The sequence below is a fragment of the Numenius arquata genome, chromosome Z (genome assembly GCF_964106895.1).
Source record: "Numenius arquata chromosome Z, bNumArq3.hap1.1, whole genome shotgun sequence".
Taxonomy (NCBI): Eukaryota; Metazoa; Chordata; class Aves; order Charadriiformes; family Scolopacidae; genus Numenius; species Numenius arquata.
The window spans coordinates 38453091-38470805 of record NC_133616.1 but is presented as its reverse complement, the minus strand read 5'-3'; the positions used below and the strand labels follow the sequence as shown (position 1 = coordinate 38470805).

General features: G+C 38.0%; 1 protein-coding gene across 2 annotated transcripts in view; it reads left to right on the top strand.

Moving 5' to 3' along the window:
* Positions 1-17715, top strand: part of PCSK5 (proprotein convertase subtilisin/kexin type 5) — a 258951-nt gene that overhangs the window by 80157 nt on the left and 161079 nt on the right. The gene's annotated exons all lie outside the window — the stretch shown is intronic.

Below are 17715 nucleotides of genomic sequence, written 5' to 3'. Positions count from 1 at the left end.
GGGAGTCAGCAGCAAAACTTAACATTGGTTTGACTGGAGAAAGCAATTGAAGCAACCTTGGGTCACACTTTGATAGGAGAATCCTTTCCTGATCAACACCTTCTTTATATCAGCAGGGCACCATGTATGGACAGGCTGAAGAACAGGGCCTCGTTACGCTTAGCTGCCTGTTACATATATATCCACTTGTCTTACAGTGAATCTCAAGGAGCTATCATAGCTACTTTCAGCTATAGGGTGAAATAACTGTGAAAACTGAGGTGATTCTGCCAAATTCTTGTTTGATCAGTCAGCCTGATCCTGCCTGGTAGGCCGAGATGAGAAATATGTAAGGATTTAGCTCTTAGAAGCTATATAAATAAATGTAGCCCTTAGTTGTGATGACTAGAAATACTGTTTAACATAGAAACATATTATGTTGGTATTAATTTAAATAATAATAGTTTATTTATTTGGGACTGCAATCTTGGCATGTAGTCTCATTCGGTTGTTCTTATTTGATGCTGTTTACATGCTGCCACATATTTTGTCTAGAAACAAGTACATGCAAGAGCTGTTTCTTTCGCTTTTGCCCATTAGGTATATCTTTCTCATCCTGTTTTCGTACAGAAGCTCATTTTACTGAATCATATCTGCCTCTTCTTCTCTCGAAATTTCCTGAAGCAAGAGTGTCATGAGAGAATAAAAAGATAAATTCAGTAAAACCCTTTGTTTTGAAATATGTAAACATTCTGCACGTGCAGGCTAGTTTAAGCAAAAAGAAAACACTTCTGTGGAACAAATGGTAGATAGCCTGGTGGCTGCATTGCCTCAGTTAAGTTAGTAATAAGCCAAGGATTTCAGGCCTAGATGCTCATACAGAAAATGCAAATGCTACACTGAAGGTGTTAGGAGATATCCTCAAGACACATGTTCATTGAAACACAAGAATGAATAAAAGTCTGTCAATTCTTACTCTTTCCAAAGATGCCTATTTTTCTTACAATTGAGGAATTTCATGTGCCATTATTACCTGCTTTAGAGATGTCCTGTCACAGGTGTAGAAAGGTCAGAATCAGCAAATGTGCTATAAAGTTTTGGTGGCTAATAAGAGAAATCTTTGGTTTGGTTTATGAGAGGTCTCAGGATTACAAGCAAGGTTTATAAACGTTCTAGTTACCTGAAAATGAATAGGAACTTAGGAACATAAATTGTTTACAGTCCAGACTATGTAGGCATTGCCACTCAGCATGCTGCAACAACTAATTTGTACGACTGACCACTTCAGCATCAGCCCTAGCTTAGAAGCAGGTGTCTATACTATAGTCCCATACAGAGTGTTGGAAGAGCAAGATGGTGGTTACTTCACCACCACGAAAGGGTGCTCACCCCCGCTTCTTACCTCATGTTTGCTCTTTCCTCCTTTCCCCAGCCTTCGTGCAGCTCTCCAGTGGTTCATGCTGAAAACTGTGCTGCCAACAACAGCAACAACAAACTGCGTTTTCAGACAGGTCAGGCAGGTACCTCATTCAGCTCAGCCTGAGCTTACAGGAAAGCAAGACAGACACAAGTGGGGAAGACAAAGCATAGCCTGAACCTCTCACTGGCAATGCCAGTTTCAGTGAACTAGGATGACTGTATGGCAACGCCCCAAGTGCCTGTGACTGTTGTCCACAAAACTGAGCATGATGGACACACAGTTGCCAGCAGTGGCCTCCAAAAAGTTTTGGGAAAAGATGTGACAGTCAGCCTGGTCCTTTGTGAATACTCCTCAGCTGAGCTACCAGTTTACATCACCTCATGTCCCTCTCTCTTGCTGTCCACCACCCACATGCACTTCGGGGACACATCCTGGCTCATCTGCATGAAGTTGCTCATTTCCTTGGAGTTGGCACATGACGAGTGTACTTGGAGGCCTCCTAGTTTAGGTGCACTTTCAGGGATTCGCCCTCTTTGGTGCTGCAAGGAGCCACGTACCTCCAGCTGTGAATCACGGCTGAATCTTTTTCTTTGGCTGGGTACTGAAGTCACCACTTTCTTACAAAACATGTCCAGAGAAGGGAGGCTGCTTTCAGTTTTGTTGCTAGTGAAGAGTTTTTTATGAGATATAAAACTGAACTGATTCGTTTCTCTCCTAAAGCTGGGGGATTTGTGTTTTTGTACCCCGCCTCCCTGCTGTATACTCTCACAACCCAAGCCCTAAGGTCCTGTGGTGAGATGTGGTGGTGGGAGGGCCAATACTGTGCTGTACTGAGCTTTCTCAGTGTTGTCAGGAGGTATAACATCAGTGTAGAGGCAGCTTTTGGACACAGAGGATATATGAAGCATGCTTTCAGTGTAAGATTACTTGGAAGCCTAACCTCCACTTAGAGGCTCAGTATTTTCAATTAGCAGATACACTGAGTCAGTTAAGTGGCACCTAAGCACCTTCAACTTTGAGGGCTGTCACCCTTTCTTCCCTAGCTCTCACCAGACTCAACAAGAATTAAATGACTACATAGGTACTGAAAAGCACTACTAGTAGCCTGTCTATATTTTGCTGTGTCTAAAATATCTTCAGAAATTGGGGGAGGAATTCTCATTATGCGTCATACGTAATTATTTGGCACTAGGTACTCAAGTTGTGCCTGGCAGTTGAGGTAACCACAACCAGGGAACATTCTGAAAGCCATGCTTTGCAAAGACTCTGTAATGCGCAAGATCAATTTGGTTGATTTCTGCTTCCTGCTATAGCAACTGGACAACATTGCATAATGGTGATTTGTGTCTTCCAGTAAAGGTGGGATGTACAAACGTGCCATCGTTCGGTGAAATGATCTAGTTTATTCTGCCTCATTTTATAACCCAACCTTAAGGGATGGAATGATAAAGAATAAAAAGAATTGCTATAAAAATAAGTAGGTGTCTCTGGGCAGTTTTGCACACAGCTGTGAAACATCAGGGTACTGGGTCTGTTTGCTGGCTTTTCACTTTTAATTAGTAGTGAAGGCTTTCTGTTGCTGAGGCGTATTGGTGAGGAAAAAGGAATGAGAAAAAACTAAATGGGGGTTTGTGAAGCGTCTGTAGATAACAGAAGTGGCACTTTCCAAAATTATATTTTTGAACTTTTCCATTAAGTCTTCTATTAGGTAAGGAGAATAGGAGGGTAGAAAGAAACATTAAACTAATCTTTCAAGGCTTGTAGTCAAAATCAGGGTGGGACGATAGTTTCTTTAACTACTATGGTATGTAGGAGTCCTGCCAGAAGTTTACTTTGGTTTCTACAAATTGGCAGCAAATCACGAAACTTGTAAATGGTACAGGCCTATACTAGAGCTTCCTTTTGCTCAGAGGCTAAAGACAGCAGTCAGCTGTGGATGAAGTCATTCCTGCTATGCAAAGCATCTTGCTTTGGTTTACTGCTGAATATCACTGCTTTATTCTTTTTCTGTTATTCCACCATTACCTGCAACCACCTGTGTTGAAACAACTAGGCATTATCAGTCACAGGTCTTTAGAATGCAGAGGGGATCACCAAAATGGTACCCTACCCATTGTATAGCATCAGAAATAAAACAGAAATGTTCATAGTATTAAAACATTTTGATATTTTGACCAAATGAAAATGAGTTTTTCTGTTTCATGAGAAACTTCTCGGGGATGATATTTCAGAGCTTAGGTCTTATTCTGATAGAGGTACTTTTATAAAACAGAGAACCTTTTAAAAAAATTCTTTAAATAATACCAGTTGATTTTAATGCAGTTCTTAATAAACCTATGTAAGAAAAAATAAAAGTAAACTGTTGTTTCTGTTTTGGAGATACTGAGTCACTCTTTGGATGTCTCTTCAACATTCTTCAGCAATGCATCCCACTACATAAATAACTTATTTTAATAACCTTCTAAATTATTTTTTAATGAGTGTAAGATTTTTGGGAGACAGCAATTTTTGCTGTTCAGAAATCATAAGAAACACAAGCTACTTATGTCTAAACTTTGCAATATCTGGACAGCTTTACATCCTTTCTCACAACAGCAAAAAAGTTAATGAGTTAATGAGTTTCAGTCCTGCTTGATCCAACATATTGACATGGTTTTTCTGTGGCACCCATTCTGATTCATTATTACTTTTCTTTGTCAGTCAGATTAAAGTAGATGCTCAATCAAATGCCAAATACTTAATTTTCTTCCAAGAGCAACAAGCTGCTAGTTTATACTGTCTGCCTCTGGTGAAGGCCTGTAGTATGTCCTGAGCCATTTAATCGGAATGGATACTAGATATCTGGCAGGCAGATCAGCTTCTGTTGACTCCTGGATAGTCAATAAAGTAAAAATGAAAAGCTTCATTAACTGCTGTGACACTATTCAGAGCAGATATCTGAAGAGCTGAGCAGTCAAACAAGGGGAGCCTGAAGTCTCTCATTGCTGGCTTGAAAGCTCATCTCAAAAAGGTTCCCACTGCAGCAGTGTGATAGAAAGGAGTGCTGACAATTGGGGCTATCTGTCTGTGTAGTTTATGCATTTTGATTGCCAGTACGTGCCTGTTGCTATTGCTTTGAAATTGGCCGTATCGTGTGTTGCAGACAAAACTGAAGGGAAGATAAGCTGTACTGAGAAGCACTGCTGCACCATCTTGTGCTTTATCTTTTGTGTAAAAAACAATTCTGCTGTCAGATGGCTAGTCACAACAAGAAAAAGAAAAGACCTTGGCAATTTTTTTAGACTAGTGACTACTTTTTTTGCTTGTGCTTGCACAAGGCTTTCAAACAGGATGAAACTGCAGATCCCAAGGCTCACAACTGCAGGGAGGACCTGGGAAAGCCAGTGATTTGACTGTGGAAGGAGGCTCGGGATAAGTTGAAGCAAGGTATCAGCTCCCAGGAAAAGGCCTTTTTCACAGGGAATCTTCACTGTGTCTGCTCTTTTTCTGTACTCTGACGTTTCATCTTGACTTTCTCTTGCCTCTGGATGCTTAAAACTCAAAGGATTAATTGATGGTGTCATCTGGCAGAGTGTGGTCTGTGTGATGCCAGCAAAGCATCTCTGATAGCAGATAAATCTTCCTTAACAGGAAGAAAATTTGAAGTAGAGAATAAACTTTTATGTATGTATATGTATTTCAGATCAATAGATCAAGTGCTTACACTGAGTGTGGTATTGTTAATTCCAGGTACCAGAGACTGAATGTCAGGTGTCTAGTGTGTCTCTGCCACTGCAAATTTAATGGATTTTGGTTAGGATTGTTAGGAAACTGCAGGCTTTGGATTATTGTCTCTGAACTGGTGAAGTGTTTGTTTATGAAAACCAGGGTCTGAACCAAACAGTCAGAGGTCGTTGGTATAGAACCAGTCAGAGATTGCAATCCTGCAATCCTGATTTGTCATGTTTTCGTTCTGTTCTGATTTTAAACTTGTTGGCCTTTTGGCCATATCCTATTGTGCTGCAATTTTAGCAGATGTTAATAATGAAGTAGGGTGCAGTCTGTGTCAGCTTACAGTGAGATTGCAACATTTTACAAGGAGCGGTGTTAGTGATTCATCAGGTAGTCTCCAAGTGAATTATGATCTAGTGACCCAACCAAGTGCCTGGGGGCATGATGTAGCATGGAGATCATGAGATATTAGATCTGTGTTGCTTGCCAGTTGCTGTACTTAAAGGTCCAATTTTAGTTTAGTACAATATTAGTACAATTTTACTTTACAGTGTAAAATTGTAAAAATAAGGGAAATAAATGCTGCAGCTTGCAGAATTGTACTGTGCTGAAGTAGGATTATTTCACAGATTCATTTGAAGCATATTTTAGTTCACTTTCTGTTTTAACTGTTACTTAGAGTCCTTGTGTGTTGTTACCCAGTGACCATGCATGTCCTTCAGGTGGCTTTACCGCAGGGGTAATCAGCACACATGCTTTGTTTCTCTCAGGGAAGGACTGAAGGACCTGAGGCAAGTGTGTAAAATTTTTGGAGAAAAACTTTCTTTCCTTGAAAGAAAAATATTGCAGAAACATGGACCTTGAATCCCCACCACATAGTGCATTTGTTAATATTTTTATTGTAATCTAAAAAGGACTTTTAACCTATGGGAAGAGATAAAGTCTGCATTAAAACAGAACACAAAAAAAGCTAAGTGTTGATGTTTTGAAATTCTCATGTTTTCCTGCTTCAGAATAAAAAGCGTGTTCATTTGAAGATTTTTGAGAGTAAGGGTGACCCCATAATTGCTGGTAGCTGAGGACAATTGGCTAGGCTAGAGCCTGATGGTCTTTGTCAAGCTGATTTACTCACCCGCAACAAGCACCCTCATTTCTGGTATCTGTGGTCAGTCCCTTGTGAGAGCCTTTCGTATTGACAAGACAATGAAAATTTCATTGGACTACAGGCTTGATTCAGTAGCAGTTTAGTCCAGGTTCCAGCTTCAATAGTGGAAAATACCCTATGAAAGTTTTGTCAAGCTGCCAAAAATTGTCTTTTTGGTAAAATCTTCTAATCTGCTCATTATATTATCACACTGCATTACATAATCCCTTCTGAAGTCCACAAGTGGTATGAATTATAATTTTTTTGAGAGCCAAAGGAAAGACGTTTCTTTGAGTAGTCATTGAAAGTGAGAGAAGTCAAGCAGAGGAATAAACAAAAACAAAGTTCAGCCAGAATTCCAGTGGCTCAAAAATGAAAAAAAATAGCCCTTTTTCACTACCTTGGTGTCAGTCGCTGGGTGGTATTTCTTACTACCTAACTAGTGTTTGAGGAGCAGTGCTTGTCCTTTATAGAACGTATAAGACTTTCATGGTATCAAAACATTTAACCACAACACTACAGGAAAGCCTTTTTCCTGTTTCTAATTACTGAAGTAGCAGACAATGAGCTCACAAATAAAATGAAATTCTGAAGCATTATGCAACTGCTTCTAGTTCTTTTATGTAAATAATTGATAACAATGAGTCAGATCTTCCCCTCCAATTCAAAGTCAGCAATAGAAGGGATATGAGCTTTGATAGTTACAGTATTTGTGGCATTCATTTCTCTGAATTATTTTTTATAGAGAGTTCAAAATGAAAGGTTTTTTTTCAGATGGTCTTTTTCCCAGAGTTGGTATTTCCTCTAAAAATGCATCTGTATTTTGAGAAGACTCTCTCCAGAGGAGAAAGTCTACAACTACAGTAGTCAAGTTTTGATTTGGTAAAATGGCAGACCAGTTTCAAGTTGCATAGGTTTATACATACAGGTCTACAGCTGAATAGAACTTAAGAGCACAAATAAATTTCTATGTGTTATCCCCTTTTCAGATATTGTAGGTATTAGAGAAGGTTAAAGAGTGGATCCACACTGTGGATGTGGTAATTGGTTTTGCCATCTGATTTCACAGTAGTCAGCTCAGTCAAACACAGTGCAAAATATGGTTCATTGAGATTTCTCTGCCAGCACATACATGCACAAAGTATAGCTTAGATTCCTCCTTTAATGCTTGTGGCATTGAAAGCAGACCTCTAATTACAAGTTTGATAAAGCAGTTGTGAATCCAGTCTCAAAAGCTTTTTAATCAAAGCGTTTTTCTAAATAACATGCTATTAACAGTTGAACTCGGCGAAGTTATGCTATAAGCAAATGTCTTAATGGCATTAGTAAGTGTTTTTATAAGATTTTTTCAGGATAACACTCTCAGATGTTGCTTTTTCTTACAGAAGAAAAAATAAGCATCTGTATAGGTTTATTGCTGTAGACAGGCTTATATTTTCTAGCCTTGTTTTACATTACTGTGATTATGTGATCTTTCTTAAAGAGACAGTCAAATTATTACATTTGACACTTTAAGCAAAATCAGATTGCTCTCTTGAAGACAAATTACTTTTTTTTCCTAAAAGAAAACAATCAAGGTAGAGAAATTCAGATGCAAAGTAAAGCAATGGGTATTATCGTTGTAGACTGCGTTGAAGGGCTCTATGCTACAAAAGTTTAACCTGCTTTGAAAATTGATTGTACTGCTATAGGGTCCCAAAGCAATCATCAAATCTCTGATTTTGGCAAACTGAGGTAGAGACAATGACCTGTTTACTTCTGCAGCATGTGGGATGGTGATGCTGTTGGCTAGAGGTGTCAGAGTGCCAAAGAGAGTGTAATGATGTGTTACTTCTCCTTTCAGCCCAAACTTATGTCCCTGCACTACTCTTCTTAACATTCCATAAATATTAGCTTCTAACTTGTTCTGCAGTGTAGAGAGTGCATGAGAGTTAGGCTTCTTATGCTGAAACCCCTTTTTCAATTAGAAGCAAACCTTGCTTCTGCCGAATCAATGATACAAGTTTCATTAAAAAACGATTATCAACACACATAAGAGAAGGACTTGAACTTATTTCAACAGTTTCCTCATCCGTATTTGAACTGCAGCTCTAAAGAGAAATGGGAGGTCTGTTTAATGCAGAACAACATCAAATGAAATTTAGGATCAAGCACCGTACATATCTTGCACAATGCAATTGAAATTGCACTCAGAAATCAAAATAGGTAGGAAGTATGTCTCTGAGTTAGAATATGGTGGAGGCCAAGAGCTATAAATTATTCATTTCTTTAAAATGTTGTCACAGCAGTCATCCACTATTAGAAATGGAGTACGCAGAATGGGTAAAGACCTGTCTGTGACCTGTCTGTGCATCACTGAATTGCTCCTCTTTTTTTGTCTTATGACCTTAGGATCCTTGCATCTGTCATTATCTTCCTTGCATGAAAGCACGAATATCTTTTCACTAAAAGCATTCCCAAAGACTGTCTTTGGGAGGTCCAATAGACTGCTTTTTCCTGCCAAGGAACTCTAAATATGAAACCTCAGATCTGCATTCTTGTATTCATAGGATTACTTTTTTTCTGCTTAGGTGGGATTTCAGTAGAACTGATGCAAAATATTTTTAGAAGGTTTTTTTCCTTTTTCATTTTTTTTTCATTGCACAGAAACGATGATGCTCTAATCTGGAGATTTTTAAGTAAAAGGAGATTGTTCAAGCATCTGAGATCTATCCAGCTGATATATATTGGTGTCAGTCTGGATAAAAACAGGAATCAGGATAAATAGTGACTTAATATGCTTTCATACAAAAGCTTGTGAAACAGAAGAATGGAAGATAAAATACCCAAGTACAGAATGTACCTGTAACGGAGGACATGACTGGACATGAATTTAAGGTGAAAAAGCACACAGGCATCAGTGTTACTCTGTTTTAGTCATGGTGGTCCAGGAACATGAGCTGTCCTGATAAAGGATTTTTAATGGCTTTTTTTTTTCCTAGTTATACCAGGTTGTACTGGATCTGATTGGGGCAGAGTTAATTTTATCCGCAGCAGTCCATATGGTGTTATGTTTTAAATTTGTGATCAAGCAGTGTTGATAACCTGTGCTTTAGCTACTGCTGAACTGTGCTAGCTAGCACAACATCAAGGCCTCCTCTGTTTCTCACACTGCCCCCTCAAGCAAGGAGGCTGATGGTGGACAAGTGTCTGCAAGGGGACACAGCTGGGACAGCTGATCCTGACTGACCAAAAAGATATCCCATGCCATATAACATCGTGCTCAGGACTAAAGCTGGGGGGTAGTTTTTCCAAAGTAGGTGTTGCTTGGGCATTGGTCTGCAGGTGGGAGGTGATGAGTAATTGTCTTTGCATCACTTGCTTGCGTTGTTTTCTTTTTTTTTTTCCTTATTTATTGAACTGTTTTTATCTCAACTGGTAAGTTTTTCTCAGATTTGCTTTTCCACTTCTCTCCCCCATCCCAATGGGAAGGAGGGGGTGAGTGACTGGGTGAGGGTTAGCTGCCTGCCAGCGTCAATATCCCAGCCTTTTAATAATGTGCTAGTTCCCAGAAGTAATTCTAATAGCTTTGGAAGGGTTCCTTATGATAACAAATACCTGAAACATTATCCCTGCAAGCCTGATTCGATGGGGAATTTGACCACAAGATCTGTGATAAGTCATTCTCTGCATATGTAGGTATGTTCTGGTATAAGGAACATGGGCCAGAGAACTATCCAAATGCAGAGCTGTTGCAGAGCTGCTGGTACCACAGCTGCTCTGCTGGACCAGTCGTCCCCGAAAAGCAACACTTAACTGACACCTGTAGCAGTGAAAATGACTGGATGAAGTGTGGGGTAGATAGAAAACAATCGAAGAAGAGTGGAAAAACATCTTTACTTCTTCACTTCCTTTAAATCGTATTATTTCAGGTACTGCAGCAGCAGCAGATACACTTGTCAGAGGGATTTGTGATATCTGCAGATGTCAGATATATAGAACACTTCAAATACATAGGAAACATCACCAAAGCAAGTGAAGGTCCCCTGAAAATCTTGGAAATCAGCTTGCCAGCTATATGATCAAAGAGATGAAAAGCATTAACCGAATAGGTTGCAATGTAGTCTTCTAATTCACAGGGTAGACCTCCACTGTGGTCCAGCACTAATGTGGAAAAAAATATTCCTGCCTCTCACCGGCTTAAACACAGTTTACTAGTTTATGCAGGGATGATGAGAAATTGCAGTTGGAAATTTTATTCCTGGCTTTGTTTACAGATGCAATACAATGATTTGCTTACAGAGCATAGAAAGGGGTGTAGAATTTACATATTTATATTGAAAGTTATAATTAATAATCTGTGGCTATTCTGGTAGAGGTGTTCCTTCTAGTCTGAGCTATGCAATTTAACCTCTTGGTACCTCTTCAGTAGAAAGAGAATAGTAGTATTTTCTTACATCCAACAGTATGACTTTTTAAGTTATAGACATTTTAGTAAAAGGTGCTGAAATGCAAGCAAATGGGAAAGCAAATTTGCAGATTTTAGTTAATCACTTTTTTCCTTTGCTCAAAAAAAGATGACAGACTACTTCACCTGTAGCCATCTCATTCAAAGCTCTTCTTTATGCCTTTTGTATAGATAATACGGTGTAGCCAGTACACAGTGAGCTTTCTCAAGTACAGCTTGTTCTCTGTAGGTGGTACATTTGGAATTTTCAGCAGCAAATTTCTAGCAAGCTTTACTCATTGTGTCCAAGTCTGTGTTTTCTAAGGCTATCTTAGATAATATGGGTGGATTATCCTAGGAACAGCAAAGGCGTGGCCTAGCCAAAAATGCTCATTATGTCAATATTCCATTTCTTACTCAATCTTTTTAAAAATATTGAAAATTATAATATATCATCAGCTTTAGATAGCTGTATATTCAGGAACACTGACAATGGTTCATTGGTGAAACTTAGTATATAAACCTGCAGCCGAAGTTTAATTAAGCTAATAGGAAGGATTCATAAAGCATATGAAGATTTTCTGATTTGTGTAAACTAATATTGGGAGTGACTCTAACTTTCTTTGCAGTCTGAGGCCTTGTTCCCAAATTAAGTTTAATTTTAGACTCTTAAAGTGTTAACAGAACCTTAAACTATGCTCATTATCCATATAGTTGCACAAGAAGAAGTAGTGTAAGGACTTATTTTCCAAGTCTCATCTTAAATGAACTTATGTCAGGTGGAAATATCTTATTTTTGTAATTAACAAGGGTAAATTAAGGTGATATAAAACATTGTTAAAATGTTACAAGAAGCTGACTGCAAACTTGCTTGTTTATTTAAACACTTTTACGTCTTTCCGTCTAAATCAGTGCGATTTCTAAGCAAAATAGTTATTGATGAAGCTACACATCTGCTGAAAAAATCTAGAAACATATCTTGTGATTTTGTGAGGTTTCCCATTGACTTACAGATTTTTGTATGAAAGTTTTTGGATGGCTGTTTTCGGGTTAGGTGTTTGTTTAATTGCTTTGGGTGTTTTGTATTTTCAATTAGAAATCTGGGTAGTGCGTTGACTATGAAAATGACAAGATGACCTTTGTGTCAGAACTGATTTTTTTAACAAGGATCTAGAATTTTCTTGCATGGGGATGGAAAGACATGGAAAGAGAAAAAGCAGGTACCTCTGAGGCACCTGCTGAGGTTATTTTCTAGTCAGCTGGGACCTGTAAGTATCCAGACTGCATTTCTTTGGCATGAGGCAGCATCATTTTGCAGGCTTAAACATGAATATAGCATTATAAGGACTTTAGAAGACAGTGCATTGGCTGCGGCATGGGAATATGAACTGTCAGGGGCATTATTTCCTCTGCAGCTTCCACGTTCAGGCTTTGTCTTGCAATTATTTCCATAGGCAGTTTTTTGGCTCTCCAGATATTACTCTCACCCACTACTGTTGAATGCTCAGCAGCTCACGAGACACTGGCTGGTATAGGAATCGTGAAGGCTGTATGTCCCATGTTTTTCTTGTGTCCCCTCCCTCTGCTTTTCTCTGTGTCCAGCATCTGATTGCACTGTCTTTGTGATTAGAGTCTTGTTGATATGAAAGCATAACATGTCTAATGTTTATGGCTTCAAACATGTTTCATTAATTCCCACATGTTATGACTGCTGTTTATAACCATGGCTATGATTGAGACAAGGGAGAAACAGTCCTCCATGGTTGTGCACAATACTATATGTATTAAGTGTGCTTGTGTTCACATACAGAAGGTTCAAAAAATGCAGAAAAGTGATGCTAAAGCAGAGAATGTCATGGTAAACAGTGAGCACTGAACCAGGGTCTGGATGTCAGGACTTTTGCCAGAAAGATGTTTTTTTTCCCACTATCTGGTTGGATATATTGCTTGCATTATCTATATGCTGATATTGAACTGAAAAACAAGACATACCTGGAGGAACTGCTGGGGACGTGAACTGGTTCTCAACAGATGACCTAATGCATGTGCCAGCTGTGTCCAGCCTCACACAGAAAACCACAGAGAGGCAGCCATAAACCCACATTTATTCTTTCTTTTCCCCAAAGAAACAAGGTGTTTCTACTTTGTGGAGAAAAAATGGATTTCAGCCAGAGACATCTGAAACACGTAATGACCCGATGTAGGTTACTTTACTGCTGTCATCTACTGGCAATGTTAATATATAAGAGAGGGATAGTGTCCCAATCAAGAAGGAGGTGGTACTGAGAATGTGGTTTACTCTGTTTGGTATTTTTAGTGATTGCCTTGGGAAGTTTCAAAGATGCCTTTGTTTCTGCAAGAGTACAGTGTTACTTTACTGTTATTAAAAGTTAAGAAAGTAAGGTTATTGGGATGCTGCACAATCTAAGTTCTGGGGTTGTGTTCTGTTCACTGAGACTGTTGCAGACTGGAAAGAGGCAGTTTAATTATTGTATTGAACCAGTAATTCCAAGTGTAAAAAAAAGTAGCTAAATTAACCATTTTTACAAGGTGATTATAACAATTTTTCTTGTGAAAAAATGCATGCCTGATTTTGTCTGTCCCCTTCCCCCCTTAAGTTCCCTTTACCATTTTGTTAGCCATATTCCAAAAAGATTTGAAATTGGGCTTTCATTTGTCCTTTTTTCTGTATGTCACAAGTGAACTGATAAAAGCGTGTAGTCTCATAGATCAAGAATGAGAAAAGTATAGACAGATATTCAATTATTCCCAAGTGTTTATGCTATTCTATTCTTCAGGCTGCACACAAAAAGAGATCAACCACCCTCATATACATAAAATGATTGCCCGAATTGGTTGAAGCACATCTTCCTTGTTTTGTGCCTTTCCATCCCTACTACAGCCTTTCAACCAGTTTGAATTAGGTTAAAAAAGCATCTTTTTTGGTATGTGGCAGGGAAGACTTGAAGTCTAAGCAGCCTCATATTCTTCAGTTTTAAAAGCAAACGAAACGGTCCTTTTGAAGAGGTATATCTAGGTAGCGATATACTGTTCCAAGGCAATACTGGCCTTGATGTTGCTGCTGAAGAGGTTTAATTCCAGTGCACAGGAACTAAACTGTACTGTTTATACTTGTGATTTGCTTTAATGTGTAAGAACAAGAATTGGATTACCTGCCTTAAGAAGGTTACTGTATAGTTAATATGAAAGGCTGTATGAAAAAAAAACTCAGCTGAAAGTTTTGCTGTAGGCTGGCTTTTGAACAATTTTATTTCTTCTCACCAATGCCTTTTTCCCTCCAGAAAAGACAGTGAGTTAAAATTTTTCTTTGGGTTAAAACATATTAAGACATCTGTAAATAATTCTTTTTCTTTTTAATACATAAAACTCTAAACTTCACTCAATATATTATTTGCTGATATTGTTTGCTATTTCTCATTGTACGTTATATTTCATTGGCTCCATCAGACCTTTTTTTCATTGTTTGTTTTGCCTTTGGTAGAAAGTACAGAAAAAAGATATATTTGTTTTATACATTAAGATTCATTTGCCCACTCACGAAACCAAAACTGTAAAATGGTAATTAATATTATGGAAACACAGTCCTTTGCTGGGCCCATATCAGAATTTCACACTTGTGACAAATTAGCTGCTTGCTAACAGCTAACAAATGTGGAGAGAGTGGCAAGGCAGCATCGCTGCTACCCACGCCATTAAGTTTTAAGATGTGCATGTCTGAGATGTGAAGTGTTCCATGTGTTTGTTTTAATGCTGTCATCTTTGATTTTATTTGTGAGAAATAGATGTGATATTTTCAAGTTATTCTTTAACTAACTTCCCATAATCATGCAAAAAGTCATTAGCCTTGACTCAAGATAGCTTCCCATCGTGTGCTGTAACCACATTACAACACTGTCATGCTCAGAAACAGGATCCTGTCTGTGATGTAATACCCAAGTCTTTGGCATTTTTCCTGATATCTCACACTGAAGATTTGTGTAACCTGTTTTTCACATTTACTGTGTCATCTCTTTCTTAGTATCCAAATATCTCTCCTTTGTGAGATAATAGCTTTATTCTTATTTTTCAGCTGTAGCAGGTTATGTTTTAAAGGCTAAAGAGTGAGGTTTTCCTTGCTCATGCTTTTAACTTCTGACAGATCCTTTATACTTCCCTTTTCAGATGTTCCTAGAACAACATCCCAGCCTAGTGCCAGTTTGGAAAGTATTTTTCATCCTCCAGATTGTTAGAGACCATTTATATATGAAAAGGTCTAAAACATTATTTCTTCTGCATTGCACAGACCTTATTTTGGGATGCAATAAAACACATTTCTGATAAAATGCATTTCTGATGATTGCTGTTAAAATATATATTTTCTCCAGCAGCTATCACATTGTGGTGTCTCAGATATCTTGTTTTCTTGTTTACAAATGTATTCCAGTCTAAGCTAGATCTTTGAAAATCATTTGAAAGATCATTTGAAAATGTAACTAAAGATGATTTTTGAAAAAAATAAATGCCAACTCAGATATTTGCCTACAGATAAAAATGGCTACCTAAAATTCCCTTCTTCCTCTCCCCATAGAGGTTTGTAAATTATTTTAACATTTAAAGTTCCTTTAGTCCTATAATTTTCAATGTCCACCAACTACATAGTTTAGTTCATGTTACAGGCTCCACCCCTGGGATTCTACTCTGGTTTATGATAAAGATAAGTTATTTTTTTCTTAACATTTACATTGTCTTTATGCATAGGGAATATGTTTATCACATAATTATGCTGAGAAAGGAAGTTGGTGATTATCAAAAATAGGCTGTTGAAGTACAGCCTATTAAAATGCTTATAATCTTATGTAAACTTTTAGACTATTTATTCTAACCTCTTTACAGTTATTTAATATCCACTCTTACAATATGTGCAGCATAAAATTTGCAAAGAACATGAAGTTTTCTTCTTTCCTGGAGACATTTCTCTGGATTAAAAGAAAACCAAACAAACAATAACCCCAAACAAGCAAACAGAAATAACCCCCCAAATTCCCTACTGTTTTCTTCCCTTGTTTACAAACTAATTCCTGTGCTGCCTGTCTGTTAGAAAACCTCAGTAAATTACTGGTATGCCCAGAGATGTGTGTGATGGGCTTGCATTGAAATACTCTGAAACTCGTTTCTACCTAAGTTCCCATTCTGAAAAGACTCATTGGTGACACGTTGAAGTGGGCTCAACTATAATGTTAGTGTCATGAAAAGCTGGAGGGCTTTAAATCCCCAGTCCCCCGAGTTCTTTGTGTTCTGAAAGACTTCATGAACTCCAGAAGAGTAAAATACGGCAAAAAAATGCACGGTCAGAGTGTTTGTGGAATTCAAAGAATAGCTGTCAGAGATGGAAGCTCTGAAATAACAGAGCCAATTTACACAGCAAGGGCTTTTGAAATTACCAGCAGCTGTCTTCACTAACTCTGAATATTTCCTTGTTATAAACATTCAGAGATGAGCTTAATTAGTTTTATCTTAAAGGTGTTCCTGGTGCCTTTTACCTTCTTTCTCTTCTGAAAGGCAAATTAAGAGTGATTATTGAAAGATAAAGGTCTTATGTTCAAATTTTGTTGGTAGGATGGGGAGTGATAGTTAATCACAGAACATGCATCTTTTCTCTTTCCATCATTGACTGAAATACTGAGCCATTTCTGTCTCAGAAAAAATCCATTGCTGAAAAAAGTTACTTTGTGTAATGGAAGAGTGTGTAGCTCTTAAATTTATCTTATCTTATACTTAAAGAGCCATCAAAAGACAGTACCTTTAGCATCCGGGCACTCAAGCACTGTTCATGCATGCCGCAGAAAAAAAGTAACGTACACCTTTCCGTAGAAGTGTATTTCTTCAACAATTTTTTTTCAAGTTCTCCATCTAATAGTGAGGACATCATTAGGCAAAAAAATTACCTTTACTTAGGTCTTCCTGAGTAGGTCTTTGACACCTTACTGACTTACCGTTAATGACAGACTGACAAATTTCCTCCTTATAAAAACAGAAGAAAATAAATTTTATTTGCCTGCGTATTTGCTTTGTTCTTTGCGTTTTATTTCTCTCATATACAAAAATGAAAATAAATACATTTCTGAAAAAGTTGTACTTATTTGCCTAAGTCCTTTCCCTGGAAGGGAAAAATTAGCTAAAGCAGCTAAGCTATGTAGAATCATAAAATATAGTTTTATAGTGGAAAGCGCTGGCCAACTATACCAGCAGCTAAGTACAACTTTTTTTGAAATCACCTGTGCCATCTCATTTCTAGTCCCTGATGGCCTCCTGAGCCTAAATCTGTCATTGAATGGCGATTTTTCATCCCTCTTCTTATGAGACAAACAAAAAACAGCAAAAAAGCTTTTTTTTCCTTTCCATTCCTTTTCTTTCTATTAGAATCCAGGTAGGAGACATATTTGTAGATGGGCAGAACGTCTCATAACCAAGCTTTCTTTCATGTTTCTGTTCTGTGATATTACATCACCTTGACGTTAACACAAAGGCCAAATGCAAAACCTTTTAGCTGAGTGTCTCTTCAAAGTGCCATTTAATAGCCTGGGAACTTATTTCCCTTCACCATAAGCTGGCAAAGGATCCAGTGAAATGAAGCATCGACCCTTAAAGTTTATCAAGATAGGCCTTCGTAGAAGGGCAGTCATGCTTTCTTCTAGGACTGCATCAACTTTTTAAACAAGTTGTATGTGATGTAGGCATCCCACAAAGACAGGAGATTGTTGTGTTGTGATATATATACACTCACAAAAAATGCTAACTTGAAAATGCCTCTTGTTTCAGCTCTTCTTACTGGTTATGCTGCTTCCATAAACTGTAGATTGAAGTTTTCAGGATTTCATGCTCAGTAGAAGTTTTTGTAGCTTTACGGAAGACTTAATCAATTTCAGGCATCAGTTTCATCATATTTGTTTATCAAGGTAGTTAAGAAATTAGTGTAATGATTAATCAGAAGGCTTTTCTAATTTTAACTGCAGAATTCAGAGTCTGTTCCAAACC